This window comes from Molothrus ater, chromosome 1 (assembly GCF_012460135.2).
Source record: "Molothrus ater isolate BHLD 08-10-18 breed brown headed cowbird chromosome 1, BPBGC_Mater_1.1, whole genome shotgun sequence".
In the NCBI taxonomy this organism is placed as follows: domain Eukaryota; kingdom Metazoa; phylum Chordata; class Aves; order Passeriformes; family Icteridae; genus Molothrus; species Molothrus ater.
This window is the reverse complement of record NC_050478.2, coordinates 25,762,557-25,789,343: the sequence shown is the minus strand read 5'-3', so window position 1 is coordinate 25,789,343 and position 26,787 is coordinate 25,762,557.

The window sequence follows — 26,787 nt, the reverse complement described above, 5'->3', positions numbered from 1 at the left end:
CTATAAAGTAAAAGAAGAATTTTAGGTTACCAAGCAGTTAGAACTAGAGTATTTAGGTACATGCAAATAATTTCAGGTTAGGCTGAGGTCAGCAGTCTCCACTGGTTTCTAAGGCATTGATGGGAAGGTATCTGTAACATTCAAAAGGCTGCTGACAACATCAATCAAAACCTGTTATGTGACATGTTATTTACTTGGAGATCTGCTGTATTAAGATGCCATGTGGTTGGAATCAGATAATTTTAATTGTTATCACATGTAATTGTCAGCCACATAATCGGGTCTTACCGATCTTTAACAGTGTTTGTTTTTCAGACTTCTTTCCTGAGGCCTGAGCTCTTTGTGATTATTTCAGTGGTCTTTTTAATATCAAAAGGAAAACTAAACTTTTCAGAGACCGGACATCACAGTGATCCTACATCTAAACAATGGACTGTCTGATGTTAAACCAACATTGTAATCCGAATTTCCCAAAAATTTCAGAGCTCATTATAAAATGCTCTTTAGCTGTAAAAGCAGCAATGGAGCTTTTTGTTCTAACCATGCAAAAGCAAACAGACAGATTCTGCTTTTACTCACATTGTTTTAAATGGATTTACTCTCTGTTTTCAGTAATGTCACTGGCCTAGCCAGTTTCTGGAAGATATAACATGTTACAAAATGGAAGAAGGAAGGATGCTAACAGCTATTATTGGTTATTTGATAGAAACAGAAAGTATCTGAAGATATATTATTATGCTAATTATTTTAAAAATAGCACCAGGGCCACACATGTATTTTGAAGCATATATGGTGGCAGTATTTTCCTGATTAATCTATTAAGATTTGGGAATCTGAGATGAATTCCATTTCTTCACTCTCTTTTACTTCAGGTTTGTATCTAAAAAATAAAGGCTGCTCTCTCCAAAAATTTGCAATGTTGCAAGACAAGTTGTATTTTACACTGTATTAAACTTTCTAAACTGTACTAAAATGTTTGATAAAACTTTTATTTAATAATATCTCTTAAGATTAAACAATGATAACCCATCTCTTTAGAAGACAATTCTTAAAAAGCAGTTTTCTTAATGAGACATATCACTGGCAGAAGAGAAAATGTTGGCTCTGGTTAAATTTGCATGTATTTATACTGATAAAATATGATCAATTTGCTTATATCTCCACTATCTCCACTATCTCTTCTTATGTTAAATAAAAAAAAAATCTAGTTTTGGTGAGAGGAATATTCCTCTTGGCCTTAAGAGCTCATAAAATGTATCTGGTAATTTTTTCTTGAACTCATAATCACCTTTATTCTTAGAAAGGCACCTAACTTTCAGTCTGGCTTAAGTTTCCAGCCCTTGGTGCTTCTGCTAGATGGAAGAGTCCTTTTAAACTTGGTATTTCCCTGCTGTGAATCTCTCCTGAGAACAACTAATGTCTTCCCATCTTCCTCATGATAAAATCAACATGGAATTACTTATTTTTTAGTTTGATTTTTGTTTACTGCAAGGAATTCTTGTTTGAATAACTTTGTGGTTCTTTCCTTTACCATTGCTGGTTTCTGTTGACTGCCCAGTTTTCATCATATGCCAAACTCTTGTCATTCAGAGATTGTATTTAGGGATATGTTTACAAGGCCATTGGTGAAGTTATTAAAGAACATGAAGCCTTGCACAGAACTCAAAGGAACATTGGAAACATCCATTCAACTGCAAATTCCAGCTGATTCCTGCTTTTTTGAGATCTGTCAGACATTTTTTAATCCATTTGATATGTTTTATTGCTATTATAAAATACTGGAATCATAGTAGTATGTCAATTCCTGTGGATATGAATTTAACCCGTCCTTTCTCCTTGTTCCTTCTGTACTACTATACTAGCAGAGTGCCTTCCATGTGGAATAACTACCAGTAAAGGAGTCCCATTGAAGTCTTGATAGACTTGACCTGGCACTTTCTCTCCATCAGGATTTAACAGCAAATACTTTATTTGGCTATTGAGCACATTTTTTTACTGGTTGAGAAACAACTTAACTAAGCTGATATCAGTAAAGAATTTGATGATGTGAAAGCTTAACTGCAAATATCCATTGTGAGTTGCCTTTCAGTCTTCGCTTTGATTTGTGCTGAATATTATAGTACATATCCAGAAAGCAGAAAAAGCCATTAATGACACACACACAAAGACAGTATTACATTTGAAATTGTGACTCCGAAATTCAAAGCATGATGATTTTAGTGTCTTGTGCTAAAAGCTGATCCATTGTAAGCACTAAAACAAGCATATGCACTATTGAAATCAGGAATCTGTGTTGTTGGTATTCTTCAAGTTGTATAATTGAATGAGACGTGTGCAACCGATTTAGCTATAATGCAATGACAGAGAAATTAGCTTCTACAAGCTCTGACTATTGAGTGTGTTTAATGTACCTATGGCCCCAAAATATATGTATTTATTACCAAACCCTGTGGATAAACAGAAGTAAATCGCCCTGAGAAACCTGCTGCTAACAGTATTCTGTGGTTGGCATTCAAGTTAAATTGTTTTCAATGCAACTACTGTGGAGCATTTGTACCTAAGGTCTGAAAGACATTAAATATGAGACTAAGTAATGTCCTATAGCTAGTATACATTAATACTAACAGCATGTATAACATAAACATGCCTAAGCAATTGGTATAACAGTGCCAAAGGGGCTGAGAGGAGTTAGATGATCACAAGGCAAAGGTCTGTGTATCTCCATGACCTTGCCATGGCCATTACAGGTTTTCTGACCTGTAGATTCTGCAGAGGTAAGGAATCATCAGCGTGTCTCTGAGTGCAAGACTTCTTCATTTGCATCAGATTTGATTCTTGGGGTATGAATTTTTTTCAACATGTGTGTCTCTGGCACTTCCTCTCTAGTTAATTATCTGAAGAAGACACTTGACTTCATAAAAAATGCCGGGGTAAATTAGGACAAAGTCTACAGAGAATTGTTGTTTAGCTTAGAAGGAATTTCAGTTGTGGACAAAAATCTTCATTCTGCCTAAAAATAAATTATTTTTTGACTGCAGCAACCTTAAAAGTGAACATAGAGGGAATTAATTGTCTTCAGCTTTAAAAATACATAGAAAGATTGTTGCAATAACCTGGAGTATTGACTGCACATCAGAGGATGGCTCTTGATAATTTTCTTCCAGATCACTGTTATGAAAGGAGATTCCTAAAAGAGAAACATCTCCATCTCCCTCAAGCAGTAATTAGAAAACCCCAGCAAACCAAACGAGCAGTTGGCTGAATTCAGTGTTCACCTACATGTGCTGTTTCCCGTTTGCAATCAATGAGTAACTTCTGCATACAGCCCAGGGCAAAGTTTGGCTCATCATAGTAACACTTTAACATTAATTTAGGATGATTAATGATCAAGTCAGTTGCCATGTACTATTTGTGACTTCTATCCTAACACTGCTTAACTCTATATTATTTTTTAATTTACAGCTGCCATGGAAAATGACCAGAAATCTTCTATCTGAGAAAACTCATCCATCATCTTCAGGCAATCTTCCAATCTGTTAACTTTAGCTGCTACTAATAAGTGTCTCAGTCCAGGAAAAGCAATTATTACGATGTTTCACAGAACAGCTTCCAGATAACATATGATGTAAACTGCTCTTGGGCAACATTTCTTCTAAGGAAACTCACTTTTTTTTTTCCCTGTTATTTTCTTTTTTTTTTCCTCTCTTCAGTAAGCAACTTTACCAATGCAAGTGTGATAAAAATACAGGTAAAGAGGAAGAGCTCTTGGAAATGGGGTTTGGCCATAGCTACTGCACACCCATTTACACCTCCCAAAGATTTGAATTACAATGCTTTATAAAGCCCTTGTTATGGGTTTGATCAGTGTGCAGACTCTGTTAGTGAGGTTGAGAGAGCTTACATGTGACTGAGATATGGTCATGAATGTGTTACATCACATAGAGCCAAACCAGGCAACCTGGTTTGACTTCAGGCTCACATCCAGAGAGTGATATCTCATCTACTATCTAATATACCAACCAGCAATGCAAAACAAGCCAAGCTGTGTCTGTTGGCATCTCTGCTGATTCTTGCTATCTTGAGGCCCTTGAGAACATGGAGCACCACAGTGGGCTGCTGCCTGCAGTCAGTTCCCTGCTCAGGCTGCTCACACGTGGCAGCACTTGCATTTCTCTCTCCTCAGCCCCCACAGCACACGGGAAGGCTGCTGTGGTGGGGGAGGTGCCACTGGGAGGCATTGCTGTGAGGGTGGTGCAGAGATGGAGGCCTCTCCAAGGTAATAATAATGGATCATTATTGGGTGGCTTAGATGGATATCTTGGTGGAGGATGAACCCACCTGAGCTCCCAGTGCAGAGAGCTTCCTATTAGAAAGGGGGAAATCAAAGCAGGAGAGTGTCAAAAGAGCAGTATATGGTTTATCTATGACTACCTTCTCTGTAGCCTGATTTCTGTAACGAGACATCTCTGTCAAGGGATTGAGGAGGAAAATTTTGACAACTCCTCTATGACAAAATACATACATTGATAAAGTCTACTTTCAGATCCTAGAGTCAATACATTTAGGATCAGTCAGATAATAATATGGTGGCATCTCACCAAGCCTCTCTGATTAGTTTTGAGTGCTGGTTAATACCACACATCTTTTTAGAAAGTTCCTCATGGCTAATACCTGGCTGTTCTTCACATGTCCTTGTAAGCAGATGATACCTTGTGACAAACTTTCTGTCTGCCCTTGCTTGACTCCTTGACCTTGAAGGCTGACAACATTTAGCATGATTCCAGACACCCATCTACCTCATCAGACTGAATGACTTGTCTTTTCAATTCCACTTCTCTAGTGTATTACAGATTCTCTTGGTTTGTTTAGATTTCTGGTTGTAGACTTGCTTTCTGATCCCTGAAGAATGAGATACTAAAAGGAAAGCATGATCTCTATTCCTTCCAAAAATTTCAGATTAGTGTTCTAGATCTTTCTGTGTAATATGTAATCCAGACCTAGATACCCTTTACTTTCTGAGCAAAGGTTTGGTCTTGACTATCATGATTAGGCTGTTTGCCTTTAATTGTCAAAGATGGATAGATACCAGCAAACAATTTGATTTTGATGTCTAAGAAGAAGGTAAGATACCTTGCTGAAAGGTCAAGAGTCAGTGTTTGGGAGTTCTTGGTCCTTTGGACACCCTGCCAATAAGTGCTTGGAAAGGCTGATTTTGGCATGCAAGTTCGTCAGGGTTTGGTTATAGGAAAGTTTACATTCTTCTTGCTGTTCTTATGTGGTTTAAAGTATTCACCAATTTAATTAAGATTCTTTTGTTCTCCTAGGCAGTAGTTCTACTGTAGTGAGATGGAAAGTGTTAATATTACTTTCCCTAAGATAGGACATATTGAGAACTTCTGCCTTGTCTTTTTTTTTAATTTTAATTTTTTTAAAAATTTTTTTCATGTGAACAGTTTTTGGGCATCAGTGATGCAACATATTAAAATATGATAATGAAATTGTGAGCAGGAAACACTTAATGGTACCTGCTTGATTCCTGACAGCATTATGCTGTCTGTAATGATGAGAAAGGTAAAAATAAAAATGACATTTCCAATTTGGCAGGTGGCCTGTAGCATTAACAGGGAGTCCATCGATTTAAAGGATAGAAATTCTTATATGCCTAGTGAACTGAAAAAGTGCTACTTCTTTCTGTATATTATAGGAGAGATTCTTTTTTTAAAAAAGTAAATTAATATATCAAATTTAAACTCATTTTTTGCTGTTAGTTTGAAACCAGAAATTGTCTCTTCTTTCCTAGAGACATCCATTTTCACTGGGAGTGACTCTGGCCTTTCTGGTATTACTGTTATGTTATTTCTCAGCAATGTCCTCAGCCTCTACAGTACAAACCATTAATGAATATATTTTTTTCATCCAGATATTCATTTTCTTGTATAAGACAGTCTTATTCCCTAAATCTTTTAGACCTATCACTCAGTTTATATGCACAACAGGTCTTTGACAGTTCTGTATTTCTTACAAAAGCAGAAAGTCGAGAGGAAATAAAAATGAATTCTTATACCTAAGTATTTGAAAAGTACTCTGGTCTAGATGTCACTAAGGCACAAATGTCGTATATTAAAAAGAAATCACCAGATGCAGAATACAACATTCCAGATACAGCAGATTGTATAACAATTCATACAAGCCTTTTTTGTCTGAGTAATTTACTCTCCTGAGAGTTAAGGGAAATTGGGTGACAATTTTTCAGTTTTGTATTTTGCAACTTATTGAGGTCCCCAAATTCATATTTCCTTACACTCTTCTTTTATACTGACTGTGTTTTTCAGAAGACATGTGTGAATGAAAATAGATCTGAAATTTGCATTGCTTTTGGGGCTTGGTTCAAACAGGATTAGCAGCCACAGAAGGATCTCACCAAAGGTTTCCATGACTTCCAGTTGGGTCATTAATGAAGACCTTTTAAACATTTTGGTCTTCTGCCTTTCATATGAAGAGGAAAAATGATCCTGCATTTGAAAAACATTTTGATATTGCCAGGGACATAGACATTAATCACAGTTTTACCTCTTTACACAGAGTAAGAAATAAAATACTGTTTAACAGAAAGACCATGCTTCATTGTATTTACAACAATGGAAACTGGAATATAACATTTTTATTTAAAAATCAAGCCACAGATTAAGTTTTGATTGCAGTATTTTGTACTAAAATAAGAATAAGAAAGCAATTAAGTATTCATAGTCATGCTCTCACACAAACACCTTCCATGGTGAGCCTGTTTATGCAACTGAGTATGCCATACAATTGCTTTTATTACCTTCTTATAAAACAGCCTGTATAAACCACTTTTTTTGATTGTTTCTTTGTGTATTGTTGAGCATGTTTGCATTCTAAAGGGCTTTGCCTCATTAAAGCAATTACCATAAACTTGCTGTAGTTTGTTTTTTTTCCCCTTCTCCCTCAGAGCACTAGAAATATCCATAAAGAGCTCTTGCCCAGCCAGGATGTTCTGTGTCTCCCAAGGCTAGCAGTGGGAAGCTTCATTCTGAGGACAAAAAAAATCTGCAGAGATTTTCTTTAGCTGGAGCATCAAAACAACAGTGAGCCTGGGCAGGAAGGGGGTGAATGGGGTTGAGCTCTGCCAGCCCTAGCAGGGCTCCTGACCTCTCTCTTTTTGACACAAACACAGGAAGAGTGGAGACTTTCAAATACCAGTTTTGCCATGTAACGGGAGGAAATAAAGGAAAGGTGGGTGGGTTTGTTGTAGGGTAAAATTTTGATTCATTCTCTTATGGATTTTATGGTTTCCAAGGAGGCAGGGCCACTGTTCACCTGCCCATGATAGTCCCTACCCTCTGCATGCAGATAATCAGATGGGAAGGGACTTCCAGTTTAATTCCTTAATACCTTAGGAACAACTGCTCAGCTGGTGAGATGTAAGATATGTATAACTCCTGTCAAGATTTTAGCAATTTATTTCCTACCAGTGTTGAGGGATGAAGTGAGAGAACTCTCTAGGGTTGCACCTGGGTGAGCATAAATACAAGCTGACCGAAAGCACGGTGAAAACAAAGGCAGAGCTTGTCCTATGGAAAGGCTGATGAAATAGTCTAGAAATAATTTTCCTTGAATAAGCTTAACAAAAATTTCTTAAAAAACTAAGACTCACAGGTAGAGGAACCTGCTGAAGATAAAGGTGACAGGGAACACAGATGGCTGGAAGGTCTTTGAAATACAATCCTCAAATCAGAAAACACTGATTCAAACTCAGAACTTTCAAAGGGAAGGTGGTTATAAATTCAATGACTTTCTGGTCCAAGTAAAAGACTTTGATTTGCTGTCTCAGGGCAGCCAGAACTCTCTGCATTGGATATTCAGATTCAAAAGAGCAGACCACATGTAGGACCATAATCTCTTTAAGATGGCCCAGGGACATGGAAGTCAGCACCCACAGTCTGGGTGGGTTCTGGGCTGCAGTCTGCTTCAAAATGAGAGCTTCTCCTGTTGGAGATGCTCCAAATTGCATAGATGCCAAGGCTTTCATTAGGCAAGAGAGTGAAAAAGCCTGAGTTAGCAGTCCAGGAGTTACATTACCATGCTGAGAGGAGTAGATGGAAGTCCAGGTCTCTTCTCATGGCTGACATGTCATTGCTTGTGTAGTGAAACTGCTGCAGCCAGGGAAATGAGCAGAAGCATCCCGCCCTCTTCCAGCACACTGAGCTCATCCTGGACTAACACAGATTTTATTCTGGTTTTTCTTTATAGAAATATTTCTTACCCAGTTCTTCAATAGCTGCAGTGAGAGTTAATCTCTGGCTATTGATTGCTCAGAGCAGGCCCTATTTAAAAGGACTTAGTAGCATCCTGAAGTAGAACATCAGTGAGACCACTTGAAATTGTGAGATCTTTCACTCTGCAGGGAAACATTTTTCCTACCTAGCTCTAATAAGGGACAGTTCAATGAAAAATAAAAAAGATTTTAAGGCCAGGAAAGTATATAGCACTATAGCACTCAATAAAGGGGCCCTTTATTTTCAGGAGTACACAGGAGTAACTAGCATGAGTCTCTTGATATCTACAGAAATCCTAAACAGAGGTGCAGGGAGAAGAATGAGGCAGGCCTACAGTGTGCTCAGGGACTGCCCTTGGGGAGGAAAGCCATGGTAATTACTGCTGTCAAACAACATGCAGTGCCATACCCACTGAGGTTCTTCCCTTCAGATTGCAAACTGAGGCAGTTGGAGGTGCCAGGGCTTATTTCTCACCATTCCACAGTCTCTTCAGTGCTTCACTTCTATGTTAAGGAGTTCTAAAGGCTCAGTGTCCTTTAGAACCTTTGACTGACCACACTGGCTGTTCTGCCCACCATGGTGCTGTGGTGAAATACATGAGAGACAGGGTCACATCAAAACCTGATGGGCATTGTTAGGAAGCCAGTAGAGAACCATCTGTGTATAAATGTAAGAAAATGAATTTAATCCTGCTTTCCTGTTTCACACAAACTCCCATTTAACCGGAATATTACCACACTTGGATCACTACAAACAGTAGGCTAACTCTGCTTGTCTATTCCAGTGGTGATTGCAAAGGGTTAGTCCAGAAATCTATAATCTCTCTCCTTTCCTGGTGAGTAATTGCTGGTGCTGTTGGCTGTAATCCCTGTGAGGTGCTGAACACCTACCTTTCAGCATCTGACTCCTAATCTCTAGACTTTGACTAAACCATAAACCCATGAATAGTTCCTTTCTTCGTGATCATGTAACTTCTCATACAATAGAATTCCCTCCAAGTACCTGCACCAGTTCTGAGTGTTCCTTAGCATTTTTCTTTATTGTAGTTATATTACTCCAATGCAAATTGTTCAAAACATCTGCACTGTTATCAGAGCTACTGTGATTTACATGAAAGCAACGATAAGTGTATCCTGCAGCTTTAAAAGTACTCATACCAGCCCTGCCTCTTCTTATCGTGACACTATCACACTGCTTCACTACATCTAACTCTAAAGAAGTGGCTTGTATTTATTTGTTGGTTGTCTCAATGATTTTGGAAGCTGCCAGTGACTTTCCTAATTCAATAATGCTGCTACTACAGCATTAATCATTCATCATATCCTGAAAGCAAAAGCGGAGTGATTTAAGAACAAAAGGATTTAAAGAAAAATAAACACATGACCCACTGCGGCTGCTTTGGGGAAAGTAGCAATATATGCATGGCAAAGGCAGTAATGAATAGCATCTGCTTTATCTGTGGAAGAGCAAACAGTGTAGACATTGATCATTTCTCAAAAAGAGTGGCTTTGACCAAAAACATGGAGGAAAGCCATCCAGAAGCTATTTTGTGCAAATGAAGTGCAGATTTGTGTATATGAGTCGATACACCATTTGCTGTTTCCTTTCATTAAAACCACAACATTAGCACTGGAAAATTATTATAATGGTTACAGTCAAAGCCACTGTAATGCTCAATTCTCAGAGAAGTCAGTGAGTGAAGGGGAGGAAAAAATCCTTCCGATCTCAAAGAAGTGTTCTTTAATGTAATGAAGCTCTAGTGGAGTGGCTCAGGTATCTTGTCTTTTCATGCTCTCACCAGCTTATTGTGTAACTCATTCATTGCATCCTCAGGGCCACCCAATGGCACAATGGGATTTCTCAAAGCACCCTATTACCACCTCGGTTTCATAATTGTATTGAAGCCAAATCCTGCTCCTTTCAGGATGATCTACAGTGGGCCAAAGTAATTAATGGTATGCCTTGGCTGGCTTTCTCTTCAGGGTTATTTTAGCCCCCTGGCTCCTAGGGGCAGAGTTCTGCAGCCCTCCCAGCAACAACACTGGCCTAGAGTCTGACCAGAGCTTCACACTAACCTTGTTCCATGCCCCTCTCTGTAGACAAGCAGAAGAAGGCATGGGAGTTGTGCAAACTAATACTAGAGGGAATCTCTTTGCTTTACATTCTGACATATTCATACATGAAGGGCTTCTGCTCAGGCATAAGCATTTGCAATGTGCATTATTCAGTGCCTGTGAGGGGCTGGCTCTGGTGAGATGCTCACAGGAGGAAGGACGTAGAGGAGTACCCCATGTACCCCAAGACAGTGATATCCAGCCTCAGAGCAGCTGACTTAGGAGCTCTTCTTCTTTTTCCCTATTCAGTGTTGCCTTGTTGCTGCTATGAGGCAGATTGCACAAGACTGCACAAGCTTCTGTGTTGGGCCAGAACTTTTCTCTCAACAAAACTAGGAGCAAAACCTCCACTTACCTCCATGGCAACCTGGAGCCCAGGTATCACTGTGCCTACAGCTGTCCAGTGAAATCCTCCTCAAATTGCCTTTACAAGCCATTCCTTTCCCTGGAAGTGCTCAGAACCAGATCCTGCTTGCCTCTTCAAAACCAAGCAAATCCCCTACCCAAGGCAGCACAATCCTTGTTATCTGGAGCAGCAACTGCAGTACAGTATCCCCTCATAACAGGGGACTTTTCACACACACAAACCTTTTGTGTTACTTTCAAAGCTGCAGTGTCAGAAGATTATCAGCCAGTTTGTAACTCAAGTTATCCACCTCTTCCCTCATAAAGTGACCATAAAGGCAAAGGGCAAATGAAATTTCTTGGCATCACTTTTAGACCTAAGTTGGGTGAATGGCTGGTCCCATGAGCTGACTCCCTTCTTGCCTCCTGTAAATGTGCAGCCCTGTGCCTGAGCATAGCTGGGGTTTGGCACACTTACACTCCACCTCTGCATTGCTGGGAGAGGCCACTGAAAATATACAATCCCCAGACGGGAGCGATTTAGTGAAATTGAAAACAGACAGGGGGCATTGAAACAAGGAGGTGTCAAATGTTCTCCCTGCCCCACCAAGATTTTGATGTGGCTGCTATGTATACCTGTCTGTCTCCTCTTCATCGCTGTCTAAGTTTGAAAGTTAAAATGCACAGAAGGAGTGGAATTAGAGCAAAGTAACACACCCCTCACAGACACACACACATGCGCTTTTAATTGTGTGTTATTACCAGTTAATTTCAGCTTGTCCAGAGGCAGGAAGAAAACAGCCTATAGTGGGGCTTGGGCCTCCAGAGGTATTGTAAAACATAACATCCAAAGGCCTTCCTTGACTCCATTGCTTCCTCCAGCCCACAAAGATTGTATTAATTCACATTGTTTGATTTTTCCAGATGCCGCCGCTTTCCCACTGTAGTCCTTCTATTATTTTTTTTTTTTTTTGCTTAAAAAATGTACTTTAATGCATGAGTGAGTGATAATGGTGCTGCCTTTTGGCAAAGAACAAGCAAGAGGAAAATTAAGAAGTCAAGATAGCTTGTAACAGTCCCAAGTAGCCGCATATCTCAAAGAGAGTAAGAATGCTTTATTTGCATATATCACAAACTTGGAGGCTTAAAGGGAATCACAGCATTGCTTGGGCTCACAGAAATTGAAGGGGGAGCTAAGAAAGATATTTATTGCATAAGGTTTTAGAAAGTTATATATTCTTCCTGTCCTCTTTTGCAGTAGTAGTAATGGTACAGAATGTGAAACAAAGGTGTCACTGAAGCAAGGCAATAAATTAAAAGCAAATTACTACCACAGAGTATAAATCTACCACTGCCAAGTAGATTTGCATTTCCTTATTACTGGTGGGAATAGGAAAAATTCTATGAGATAGAAGACATAATATTTAAAGCATTAGGATTGTGCTTAGACTACCAATATTTAAAAATACAGGGATAATTTGGGATTTGTGAAGCAGTGGGAATCTTATCTGCACCCATTAAATTCATCAAATGGCAAGTAAAAATAAAATAGTAAAAAGAGTAAGTGAGCAGGAATATGTGAGTTTGGTGCAGATTTTGCCAAATCTCACATTGCCTCCCTAATCTCTCTGAATCTTTGCTGTTGTCCACAGAAGGGTGGAGAGAGGTGAACCAGAAATCCATTTCTCTAGACTTCCACTAACCTCTAAAAAAACACACACATGAATCTAAGGGAAAAAAACCCCACAGCATCATGCAAGTTAAGCTGAATATTTCTATCAATCAAAACCATCTGGAACATAGGAAGCAAAGTACTCTTTATAGCTAGTGAATAAAAATTACTCCCATAAAGATTAAATGGCCAGCTTTTACCAAAGTAAGAGGTTTACCATGGAGATGCTCCATTTATTAGGATCAATGTCATTACTTACTGTACTGTTATTGCTTTATTGCTATTACTACTACGTTTACTATACAGCTGGGCAGTGTGATGAAAAATATTAGGACATAGCTTGTTTTTTTTTTTTTGCTGTGTAAAAAGAGCATTTTGAAGAGGTTCAGGTAGTTGCAAATGTATCAGTAATTTAATAAATTGAATAGACGGTAATAAAATGGCAGCTAAAATTCAGTGTTGATAAAATATTTATATAGCCAAAAAGGAAAAAACCGCCCACCTTTTTTCAAAGAATTCTCAAGCACTGATTTAGAGGGGAATCCTAGTTGGCAGTTCATTGAGATACTCTTTTAATATGAAGCTGTGGGTTAAAACCCTTGATGGGATTTAATGGTATGGATGAGAAACAGGGCAGCAGAATGCTCTTACATAAATCACTACCACCACTTCCTCCAGCACTGCATAGGTGGGACTGGCTGTTCTGTCTGCAGAAAGAAAGTGCATTTGGAAATGAACTCAGAAATTACTCTGACTCATTGGTGGAGAAATTGGAAGGCTGGGATTTTTTTCTCTTTGAAATGGAGAGAAAAAGAAAGGGACATGATAAAAGTAGAGAAAATAATCAGTGTTCCCTGTAACACATAGCAAAAAGTGGACGCTTGATAAAAAGAAAAGGCAGCTAAGTCCAGATCACCAGTAGGCAAGTTTCCTGCTTCCTGAGGGCTCACATGGACTCGGGCTTTGCCAGAGGATACCAGAATTCAACAACAGGAACTCAACAAAGTCTGAAGAAACGCTGAGCTTCTTTTTGGGCAGTGATGCTATCTGTAGTTACAATAATTAATGCCAAGAAAAATAACATTAGAGAAAATATAGGAACTCAAAATATAGTTGAAGCCAGCACTCATTATTTTAGGGATTATTTTGCAATCTTTATTGGACTGTTGTCAGGGCAGGTAATACATCATGTTATTCTGAGCTCTGTCAGATATAGGATAGTAAGCAGATGCATCAGGTTGGTCTAGAAAAGCCACAATATTGTCCCGTCTAAACTATAAACGTGCATTTTTGTTGGGCCATGTGATAGCAATTATCAGTTTTTACTGCAATGGCTTTCCTCCTGTACTTTGTAGTTCATTTTTGTAAAGAAGGAAATAAATAGGGTTTTCCAGATGGAATTTTGAGCATAATTTCTCTCTGATGAGCTGCTGACAAATACATATGCATATTTTTAATTACTATCCTCATTTTAAAATCAGACTGGTTCATTAAGTGATGGAAAATGGCTCAGGAAAGACAATGCTTTGAGCCCACTGCTTCTGGAAAATGGTTCAGGAATGTCAGGCAGTTCTTTAAGCTCTCTGCTTCTGTTCCCTAACTTTTTACAACACACAGGATCTGCCATCCAGACAGATAGGACACTTGGTATCTTTTCTTTTCTTCAAATTCTCTGTATTTAAAATACTACTCCAGTGGTTTCTGACAACTGCTTAGGGCAATTTTGCTTAGCCTAGCGGAATGTCCTGGAAACTACTGGCAATGATTTAGCTCCCAAAATTGGAACACATTTAGCAGAGACAGAAAGCCTATGAACAAATAATGGACAAATGCCAGAGTAAATAAATGTGGTTTCATGAGCTGTGGTCAGAAATGTCTGTCTTTCAGTATGCAGTGCAAATCTTTTGCCAACATTTACCATAAAGTTATTACACAAAGCAGTTTTTCCTCTCAGTAAGACAAACTCAATGAAAGACTGCCTCTAGTCTAGCAGCCTAGCATTGGGCTGCGATAGCCTGTCATGCCACGAGGAAACCTGTGTGCAGTTGGTTTGCTTCAAGCTGTGCTTTTGATTTTGTTACTCAGCCTTCTGCACAAAAAGAGAGAGGCAGCAGGAAAGAGCATCCCTAGAGTTCACCACTCCTTTAGGAGAGCCACAGGGCAAATTTTAGGCATCTTGTCTCCCAAGCCCACTTCTTGGCCTGGCTGCACAAGTCCTCTGAAAGCACTTTCTTACACTGTCATTTTGGAGAGAGGCATTGCAGGCATCGCCACCGCCCAGCAGCATCACCTTCCTTTTCAAATGCCCCATCAATGGCTCCAGGAGAGGAAAGGGCAGGCATAAATCAATGGCAAGCTATTGCTGATGCTTCTTCCTGAAACTCCTTCACCATGTGTTGTAGGATGGTATTTACATTATCAATAGGTGATGGTTGCTGGACATGGGTCTAAGTGGTCAGAACTTCTGCTCTCCTCTATGTCTTTGGAGGAGCTGACTGATGTCATCTTCCAAATTCTGCAGGAGAAACCAAGAATTTGCAGAGCCTCTCTGTAGCCATAGGAACCCTGACTCCAAAGCTAAACAGCTAGACATGGCTGGGTTTGGCTGCCCTCCCACCAAAAAGGCCCTTCCCAGCTACCAACCTCCCATGCAAGAACAGAAGAAAAAAAGTTTGGTGGAAGGGCTTGCCTCACACTCAGGCTGTTTGAGGTTGACCCAACACCAGGGTAAAATAGATGAGGGAACCAAAATGACATTGTTCTGCTCTGCATAGCTTTCCTTGTACTAATCACTGAAAATGCAGAAACAGAGATCAAATTAATTTTGTGTGTTGCCTATGGATGTTAAGCCTCAGCTGAGTGTATCAGCCCAGGCACAATGCCATATGGAACGATTTTCAGCTCCATCCCTTGGTGTGTGAATGAGAAAGCATCTGGTTGAAGAAGAGTAATTTGAAATTTTGTTTAAAATCTTGCCCCACCTCTTCTTCCACACATGAAGATATGTAACCACGCACCGTGCCCCAATATTTAGAGAAGCATGTGAATCAGACCAGAACATGAATGAAATAGTTAAATAGGATTCCTAACTGAAATAGTTAATGGGAATCTTGTAATTTACAACTTTATGAAATCCTTAATAAATGCTGTTCTAGTAGTTTTCTGGATTTTCACCACTGACAGGATCCAGGCAAACAAAGCTAAATTATTTTGATAATGCTAGATAGAGGCCAAATTGAAGTTACAGGGAAAAACTGTTCTGCTTTGAAAATGTGGAATATTTCTGCATATGAAAACGTCTAAACCCACCCAAGCATTCTCTAACAGGGACTGAATAAATTTGCTCTGCTCTAAGCCCATTTCTTTAATGAACGAGCAGCGTTCTGTGCTGTGCCCGGCAGATGCAATAATAGCAATGTCTGGTGAGCTTCTGCAAGGAGCCCTGCAATGAAAGCACCTTCCCCTCCCGCCAAGTTAAAAGAGAGCAGGCTGACATGTATTGGAAATGCACGGGCAATATAATGATAGCAAATTGCTTTGGAAAGAAAAAGGTTGCGCAGCGCACATGTCATTTCCATCCCCAGCTTGGAGGCAGTGCTTCAGCTCCATCCTTTGTGTCTCCCTCCAGACCTACGCCCCTCCTCACCCCTGCCTTTGGGGAGAGCGCTCCCCGCGCTGTAGATCAAAAGCAGCATCTTCACTACAAAGAAGGAGAGAGCTCACGAGTCTCTACTGGCCTGCCTCCCCCACCCCCCCTCAGAAAGTGGCAGCTTTGTTACCCTCTTCATCACTCTTTTAAGAGCATATTGGAAAAATTCTTTCCTTTTGGTCCCTCCTGATGAATTCCTCTGACTGGGACATTCCTGCTAGTGCCTGTTTCCCTGTTCAGCCCTGTCCGGGCTGTGCCATGAGGCTTTTGTCACAACAATGGTTCTTCTGAGATGGTGACAGAACATCATCTAACACCCAGGAAAATGGGGCTTAGCCATTATTTCTAGAATATATTTAAGCCCTTTGGGAGGTTGCTATTGAAAAGGCCAGGGATGCTGACTATCTTTTTTTTTTTTATTCTGATGTCTAACAAAATATAAAAGTTGTCTGCTAGCCTGAGGAGGAACTTAGGTTTCAATACCTCGAGTGGGCGGCCACTGTGGGTCCCAAGCTGTCAGAAATTAAGGGGAGATCATATTATCCCCACAATTATCCCTTTGGACACATTACTCATTCCCCCTCTACTTCCTTGACCCTTGGGTTGTGTTTGTGCAATTCCAAATGCATTTTACAAAGCCCTGTTTTTATTTTTGCTCAAAACTTTTCAGATTTTTCAGCTCTGTGAAAAAAATCCCAATTGCGAAATGGTGTAAATCACACTCATCCACCTTTCTGATGTGCAATGCAGTCAGAGTATCTGGACATTGTCAGGGCATTGTAGCTCATATCCCAGGGTGACTTTGTTATAAGAAAGGAGTTTAATTTTTTCCTCTTTTGTAACCTTGTGAAATTTCCACATTAAAAAGCAATCACATCTTTCAAACCAGCAATGATTGTGTTTGGCATCATGGCTGCAAACCCCCAGTGTGCAGGGCTGAGCTTGTTTTCACTAAAATGAAATCAGCTTTCAAAATAAACGATCTGCAGTAACATTATATTCCCCAAATCTTATAATCCTATTAACAGAGTTGGATTTTTTTCCTTTTTTTCTTCTTTTTTTTTTTCTTTTTCTTTTTCTTTTTTTTTTTTTTGTTTTGTTCCCATTGCCACCAGACTGACAGGATTGGCCCTGTTTAGGGGGTACAAACAGCAAGTCAGTTGAGGATGTAGCCAAGACATGCACTGCAAGCCGAGGACCAGCTCTGCCAGGGCCTGTGGTTAGAAGCTCTTAACGACTATTGTAAGCCCTTAAATATAATCATCTGTATTTCACCTCCACCTAAGGTAGTTCATGTGTAGCATGTTTATCTTCTCACACAGCCTTTCAAGAGACTCAACAACAAGCTCTGTTTGCAGAAGTGAGAGGGGAATGGGTTGCCTTGGCTCTCCCCATGAATGAGGCTTCTATCAAAAAGGACACGGCGGTGCCAATGTGATGAAGGGAAATGTCTCCAAATTAGCCTGGGCAAAAATCTCTTTGCCAGAAGTGGAAATTACGTGGTAATATCAAAAGGCAACTTTACTTATATATAATTCCAGGTTTCTCTGCAAGTATTTTTTTTGGAAGAAAGTCAGAAGGACTCAATCTTGCTCTGCTTTTGCTGGTCCTGCCTCCCGTGCCCTTTCCCATGGAGGGGACTGGGCCCCCCTCCTCTCACAGTGCACCTTGGAGTCACTCAGTTGTCTTAAACCCTGACTAAAAAGGTGCAATAATTGGCCCAGGAGGTAGAAATCCTCGTGATCGTGGCAGAAGTTGTATATTCATTTTGGGATCAGGAGGGAACACACAGAAAGTGCTGAGACCATACCCATGGAAGTGTTCCTATTCCTCTGCAATTCTTCTGTGACAATGTTTATTTGGGGCTTGCACTTCCTGGAAAACTGGGTCCCCCCTGCAAAACCCATGCTTCTGAGGGGTCACAGCTCCCAAGGGCATGGTGGGTCAGCAGCTGCTGTAGGCTTCCAAGTGCTAGGGTGCAGAATTTGTAATGAAAAGGTGTCAGGCCCCTCCAGCTGCTCTTGGGGTGCCTGGTGTAGCCCGGAGAGAAAACTGGGATGCATGGGATCACCAAAGCTCAGACACTCCTGGCCCTCCAGGACAGCTTTTACTGCAATGAAATGCTGAGGGGGGAATGTAAACATTGCTTTTATTTTGTAACCTTTTCTATTCATTAGCTGATCAGGACAGCAGTGGTTTCCTTAGACTTTGGATCTGAAGCTGACAGGGCTCTGCAGCTGCAGGCACATGGAGCTGGGCACAGTAGCCTCTGTCAGTTGTGAAAGCAGCTGCCACCTCCTTCAGAGCCACTGCTCCCTCCCTTGTTTACTAAGTGGCTTTGCCGTAGCTTTTTGTGAAATTTAAAACCATAAAGTAAAAACATTAGATTATGAGGTAAACAGGCACAGTCCTTTCTGTTAAAACATAGCACCTGCTTCTCCTCTCCTCACCTCTTCCCTAACACTGCCAGCTGAAACGTATTTTTGACAAACTCTGTGATTAATAAATCACAACAGGTCAGATCTGCTGCCACTGAAAGCCAGGAGAGATGTGCTACTGATGATGTTGGGGGCCCCTCAATCAGTATTGCAGTCCCAGTTTTGTAAAAAAGCAGTGCTGAGATCCCCGGGGTAATAAGCTCAGTTTAAAAATCAGGAGATTTTTAGGTCTAGGAAACAGGGACTTTATTTTATCTGAGTTTTGATTTTTAAGCCTCTAGAAGATTACATGGCTGAGCTTTGCTGTGTAACCAAGAAGATTTGAGGCTTCAAAAAGTAAACAAAGGAAAGATGATATTCTGCCAGATTGCTTCTGCCAGGAGCTGGGGTTTCTGCAGGGCAAAATATTCCAAGATTTGTGACAAAATCTCCAGAGCTACAGCACTCCAGAGCTACAGCATAAGAAGGCCCAGAGACCAGTCAAAACATTCACATGTAGCTGCAACAGTAAAATTGCTGTTTAAGCAGGTAATTTCAGGGCCAGACTCAAAAATTATTACAGTCTCTTCCACTGTTCTGGTTTTAATAACTGCACATTCCATGTAAATTGCTATTGGGATACTGTTAGCCTTCTGATAACAAATAAACATACCTACTGAAGACACAGCCAAACTGCGTCTGCTCTCTGTATTCATTAAGTGCTCTTCAGCTGTAGGATCAGATACTAAAATTAATTATATTAATAAGGTACAGATTTGCCTACAGTTTCTCCAGTGCACTCTGCTTAGGCATGGCTTCTTTTTAGTAGAATTTTTTATTAAAATATAAAGTTAGATTTGACAAGCATTCATAGGCATCTCAACGAATCTGCTGTGGACTTGCCTGCATTCCACTCACAGACATCCTGGTAAAATCACAGAGTAGATTTATTTGGAAATTACATATAGATTGTGTCTGTTGCATAGTTTCTTTTGTTTTTACAAAAGAAATTATTCAAAAGGCCGTCTAGTTTTACATACTGAAAGAGTTCTTAATTTCAGTGGTATCATTACAAACACCTAACACAGTGTATAAAATAGAGCAGATCCCTCCTCCGTCATTGCCCTCATTTTCAGGGGACTCAGACCACCTGAAATCTGAATCTGCTAAACATTGCCTCGCTTCCCTGGCTCCCATAACACCCCCTTCATCTTAATGCTGGAGCAGGCAGAGTGAGTGCAGACTGCTGAGTGCAGAATAAAGCTTTTGGAAAAATATCCCGCTGAAGTGGAATCTTTCTGGGAAGGGCTGGATGTGAGAACTGAAGTGCGAGGCTGATTCTGGGGTTGTATAATCTTTTTCTTTTCAGAGCTTTTTGCCATCCAAGAATTGGAATTGTTGTAATAACAAACAAATGCAAGCAGGCAATGATTTGGGAAGAAATCTAGGTGAGATTTGGACAGGAGCAAGGAGACTGGGATGCATGAGTCACACTTTTTATTTGGGATTGAGTAAACTCAGATTCTTAAGCAGATATGATAACGTGAGTGTATATGCTAATTCCTAACTATGAAGATTTTTACCATAAACAATGGTAGAAAAAAGTAGTGGAATAATTATGAAAAATATACTGACATTTTCCTTTTAAGAAATTTCAACTTTTTTCCTGAAGAAACAGTTTTCTATGGCAATTTACTCAGACAATAATAGAAGTGTATTTATGTAGCTGAAAAGATTAGTAACTCTCCTGAGAGAAAACAGCAGATTCCATTACCCATCGGGAAACTACAACAACTTGCAGCTGCAGAATGAAAGAATAAGATCTGCTGGAGCTTGTGCCAGGAGGAGCTGCCTTGTGCCCCTGCTCACTGGACTGTCCTCTTCTGGCAGCCCCTGTGAACCTTGACTGCCATGTGTATGAGCTACGAGTCTCAAGGCTGGTGTTTGCACTGCAGAAGTGTTCAGTCAGCACAGCATAAACTTATAAAGTGCTCTCCAAACAGGGAGAGGGCTCAATGAAGTTTCCTCTCCAGTTGTTCCAAAGTTCCAGCCAAAAATCTCAGTGGGATTTCCCGGAGGAATTGCAGATCAAGCGCAGCAGAGCTGCAGCCAAACACCAAGGCTGGAGGTTTGTGTGTTTGCTGCTTTCTTCCTCGGACTCCTGGGTCAGACCCCACTCGTGGGTTAGCTGAGACTGTCACTAACCCTGCTTGGCCACTCTCACCTTAGCCTTTGCCATGATCTCCTTTCCTCTGTCAGCTCTCTCACTGCAGCCTCACCATCTTTCATTGTTTGAAAGTGAACCTCTAAAGGGTATTTTTTTAAGGCTCAGTGCCTAGAGCCACTTAATTGCATGATAATCTCAGCTTTTGTTCAAAAATAAATGTGCTAAGCCCTCATGATGGTGGGGAGAAGATTGTACATTTGAATTTTTGGGGATTGTTGAAGGCAAATAAAAATATCTAGTATATATATATATGTTTAGTTTCATGGTCTGGAGGTGGGAAAGTAGCATTTTACAGTATCACAAGATTGGCAATAGCATACTTGGTTTCCAACAGGACTGACTTTTTTCTCTTGGCCCTTGTTTATTTCTGCAGCCTGATGTGCTTGTGGCTTGGCAAATAAGTCTCCCTGGACCATTGTAATTTTTTATTGGAGCATATATAACTATTGGGACAACAGCTGTAAACCAGAAGTGAATTCTTATTTTCTTTTTTGTTTCATACTCTGGCATGGTAGATATTAGAGCCTTGGTATTTTCTGAAAAGGCAACAAAAAGTCTTACATTTCCTGGTATGAAAATTATGGGTACAGGAAACAAACACCTCCAATCAGTTGCCTTTTAACCTAATGGCTCTTTCCAGGGTGGATGACTTTAATACCTTTCTGTGCTTGCAAGGCCACATACTTCTTTCTGATTCTTACTCTAAAAGCAGGGGTCATGTTAGGCCAAATATGATTGTCCTCAGCTAGATTTTATCTCCTTTCAGTGGTAGGAGAACAGGCTTCCAAGAACTCTGTCTGGAGGGCTTACTACCTTTCTGCAGCTTTCTCACTTATGGAGCTGTGGTTTTCTATTATTTCCTCCTCCTGTTTTCAACATGATAGTGCTTTTAGATGATAACAAAAATCAGTTCTTCACCACCAGCACATGCAAAATACTAAAGAGCGTGCAATGGTGCTGAGGAGGGAGAGAGAGAGAGGCTAGGATTCTGTGCCTCACATGGGGTCCATGCTCAAGAATGACACTGGGAATTCAGACAGTTTTACATGTCTTATTTCCACCCTACATCCAAAAGAGAGGGCTACCCTGTTTGTTGTTGTTCTTTCTGGTATTAGTACAGAGCAGCTTGCTGAAATACAATGTCTGTCTTAAACTTTGTCCCATCACATAAATTGTTGTACTTCAGAGAAACCTTTAGGTATTGAGCCATGCTAAATGGGATATGAAGTGTTCAAATGATGTAAAGGCCATTGTGCTGCAATAGCCAAAACAGGTGCCTGTTGTAATTTGCCATAGATACTTGAGGGGAGGGCAGCAATGACCAAACTTCATCAGCTACAGACAAATAAACATGAAAAAAAATCCAAGACAACCAAAAGTAACACTGTATAAAACAGTGGATATCTTCTGATGGAAACATGACAGACCCAGCTGGAGAGAGGACTGACTGCTTAGCTAGAGATGATGGGGATTCTTCAATAGTCCTTATGCTTACACTCTGCTACTTACTAGCCTTGGTCCTCTTCCTGAGGAAGCTTTTAAGGTTGCTAGCCAGGCTGAAAGCAAGGGGAAGAGTTCATCGTGTTAAAACCTATGAACAGGCACCAGGGAATCAGGGATGAAAGTTGTAATGGAAATACTCTAAATCTGTGTCACCCATGATTTGAATTATGAGTTATAGGAATTACTATAGCAAGAACCACATAAAGAAGTGGAGGACAAGTCTTGGGAGAAGCATTACAAGTGCAACAGTGAGCTGACCTGAGCTGGTTTTGGTGCCCAATAACACATGTTAACAAAACACTGCCTCTTCTGTCCTAAGTGACTCCCCTGACAGGTGGAACTCAAAGTCATGGATGAAATTACCTCAATGGACATTCTGTGGACATGTTATGGGTGTTTTATGAACATATAATACAGGGAGTGTCCATAGACTAAGGGAATGATATTTGTGTATTCCTTCAAAGGATGGGAAAGGGGTGGTGGTCAGTGAGGATGAATTGTAAGGTGTGGGATCATGATGTAAATGATATGGAATAAGGGATGGAGAATGTGCTGCTTTTGGCTGGGATAGAGTTAATGTTCTTCATAGTAGCTAGTATAGGGCTGTGTTTTGGGTTTGTACTGGAAAACAGTGTTGATAATTCAAGGATATTTTAACTATTGCTGAGCAGGGCTTGCACAGAGTTGAGGCCTTCTCTGCTTCTCACCCCACTGCACCAGGCAAGCATAAGGAGCTGGGAGGAGAGGTGGCCAGAATAGCTGACCCAAGGGACACCATGGTGCCATGCTCAGCATATAAAGCTGGGGGAAGAAGACAGAAGAGGGGGATGTTTGGAGTGATGGTGTTTGTCTTCCCAAGCCCTCCTTACACGTGCTGGAGTCCTGCTTTCCTGGGGATAGCTGAACACCTGCCTGCCCATAGGAAGCAGTGAATGAATTCCTTGTTTTGCTCTGCTTGCCATGTGCAGCTTTTGCTTTACTCATCAAACTATCTTCATCTCAGCCCATGAGTTTTCTCACTTTTACCCTTCTGATCCTATTCCCCATCCCATTGAGGGATGAAGTGAGGGGGAGAGAGTGAGAAGCTGTGTGGAGCTTAGTTGCTGTTAAACCACAATACACCCCTTCATTAAGTTGGCAGTTTTGTTCTTTACATTTTTCTTTCTGTTTATTCTTTCCTGAGCATGTAGTGCTGCAGACACACAGCTCTGGTGATTGAACAGCAGCCACAGGGGAAACATAGGATATCCATGAGGGTGACAGTGGTCTCTAAGGGAGGTGTGATTTATGGAGACAAACTCCTTTCCTGCCAGAGTGGTGGGAGGAAAGCAGATCCCAGTGTTGCTGGAAAACATTCTGAGAAATCTCAGTAAGTGGTTTCTTGGCCTCAGTGTGGGCTTTTTTTACCCTTCTTAAAGGTACAATTTTACTCTTAAACTGTGAATTACTTTGTTCAGGAATTTCTACCTTATACCTTAAACATTGATGGCACTTAATAAATAAAGTGCTGCCTCTCTTCTCTTCTGCTCCCTGCTTTTTTATTTCTTTTCTTGTTGATCATTTGCTCTCAGTTCAGCTGCAGAACTCATACACCTTCACTCCAGGTAATCTCTGACCACCTCTCAATCTTCTTCTGTAATAACTTCTCCCTCTGAGTTCTTCATTTTCAGTGCAAAAATCTATGTGGAAAGTGACATGACAAAAGCAGGCCAACTGGAAGCAAGGTAAAGCTGAAAAGGCATGGGATCAGCTGTCTTGCTTTTGTTCAGTGCTTATTTATTAAAAGGCCCTGTATTTAAAACATAGAAGAAGCTTCTGCAGAACGCATCACCTTCTGCACCAGATAATCTAAGGCTGCTGAAACTGTAGTTGATAAAGCTGGTTTAAATTTCATACCAAGTATGCTCAATTTTTAAGTTGTTCATTAATTTTAGATGGAACTTCCCTTCATTTAACATTTACCCGCTTGTCATTTGTTACTACTTCATTAAGAAATTAACTGAGATCTGACACTGAGTATGTAAGGAGGTCTCTGTCCCAACGAGCTTCAACTCTAGATACACAAGACAGCACCAGCTGGGAACAGGAACAGAAATAAATAGATGCAGGAATTTGTCCTATGACAAATGGCAGGACAGTAGCAATGATGTGATGAGAATCTGAGTCTCTTAGCACCTAAGTCAATGCCCTTTTCACTGGGCTACAGTAATAACAGCAATGAGCCCTGCTAGCAAGGAGGTAATTTTGGTATTCATAGCAAGATTAACCAACACACCATGTCCAGTAGAGACAACTCAGAATTCATATACACAAAGGGCACATTTGTTACAAATTCACTGAATCCTTTTAACCTTTTTCCATTTATGTCTGAATATTAGCACTTGGAAATATGCAGAACTAGGGCTTAACAAGCTCAAAGAGTTAGATTATGGATGTTACTGTGCTCCTTCAATTTCATTAAATGGCATGCAAGGTAATTATGAGTCATTGAGTTTCCTCTCCTCAGAGACAAACCAAAAGGGCTCAATCATTGCTGCAAAATATAAGAGAAAAAAAGAAGAAAGTTTAAAAAAATAAGAGTCAAAAGCATCGTGCAGGTGGACTGTTCCAAAGGGACCACCAAGCCATGAAGCCCTGCAAGATAAGCAGTGACTCCACATGGACATGAGTGAGACCAGTGATCAGAGAGAGCAGAACTTAACTCTTGAATGTGAGAGAGGGAGAATTACTATTTCCCCACCTTCCTCCCTCCTGCAGATGAAGGGCAGCAGATTGCTTGGTGTTCTGGCTCACAGAAGGACTGGGATTAATTTTCAGTGTGGACAAGTCCAGTAGCTGTATCCTCTGTAAAGCCTTTGAGTTCTCTATGTGGGAAAGCTGTGCTAGGTGTAGAGATTCCTGTTTGTATGATCTGATTTTGTCTGGGAAAAACTGATTTGTTTTTTTCAAATAGCTACCATCTAACTGAATTGCTTTTCTGCTAGTGGTAATGGTTGCTTTCTTAATCAAAAGATACATTTGAGAATAAATCCTGGTTGGTGTTTTTTGGGGGAGCACAACTAAAATTTCAGAGCATTTCCAGCTGATCATGGTATGAGCAATAGTGTAAGGAAACCATCAGATTTTGGATGTGAAGTTTCAAAGAATCTCTTCACAAAGGAGAGCCATCACAATTTGCCTGTAAGGACAGGACGGGCAGGACATGGCCACCTAGTTCTGGATGAGGCTCCCTTTTGTTTGTCTATTTCCTTTTCTTCTTGCAGGTTGTTACTTACAATGACAAAAACATTTACCAGATACCTTGAAACAGGCAGTATTCACAGCAATGCAGAGGAATCCAGTAAGATTTCTAAATTGTGAGTATTTTGTCTGACCTCCTGGTTTCCCAGAGCATCTCATCAGTGCTGCCTAATCTACAGGGACAAGGTATCAGGGAAAACTCCAGCATTGTCAGTGGGTGACCTGGATCACCCTCCAGTCTTCTTCCCTTGCGTGTTTGGTCATTCTGAAGCACACACCTGGGCATGCTGCAGCACTGCTAAAAGCACAGGCAGATCAATGTGGGGTCTGCATTTGGATGGAGCAGTCTGGAGATGTAGGATGAAGATGCATCCAAAATATGGCTTCTTTTCCAGAATAAGCTGACCATCTTGTAAGACCCCAATGGTACACCAAAGCATTTTGGCAGACTTTCAGAGCATAAACTTATATCCTGACAAGATGGAGAGATGGAGGGAAGGTTGCTAGAGCCATCTGAGTGGGGAAAACAAACACAAGTAGGAGTAAACTGAAGAAAATTTTTCTTCTTACATGTCATCTCTGTGCATGTTTTCTCTGAGACCATTTGTTCAGCTGCCTGTATACACATCTGACCTTGAAAATTTGGCCTGAGGACCTGAAACCACTCTTTGTACCACTTGAAACACAGACTCATCTTGTCATCATAGCTAGGATTAAAGCCTGTTTCCAAAGATGTGTCCTGCTGAAGTTAAAAGTGTTACACTTCTCGATGTCTCAACATAAAGTATTTTCCATGTGGAATTGGCTGAACCCATTCTATCAGTGATCATTGTACCTAACATATTTACTGTGGAAAGATGACTAGACCACTAAGAAGAAGGGATACAGTTCAAAGGCTCAGCTGGTACATGCTCAGATTTCATTGTCTAAGTATAAATAACATTATAATAAATGCTTGAATCAAAATTGTGAAACTTAGTTGAGGGTAGTTTCAGGATCCAAACCTAGAACTGCCTAGGAATTTCATGGCTAGTCACTCCTGTGGGTTGCCCTGCCCACAGAAAAAAAAAAAGGAGAAAAAGGCAGATTTCCAGCTCTGATGCTTGTTTCAGACCTTGCCAGAAAGAGCAGGCTTGTGGCTCAAAGACCTTGGTTACCTTTCCTAATATTTGAACTTTGGGAAGTTGCTTTATCCTCAGGATACTCTCATTTTTGTCTCTGCAAATGGGAGATAATAGTTCTCTAAACAATAAGAATAAAGTCTGTATGATACTTCATTAATTTATAATGAATGCTCTATTAAAACCAAATAGAGAAACAAAA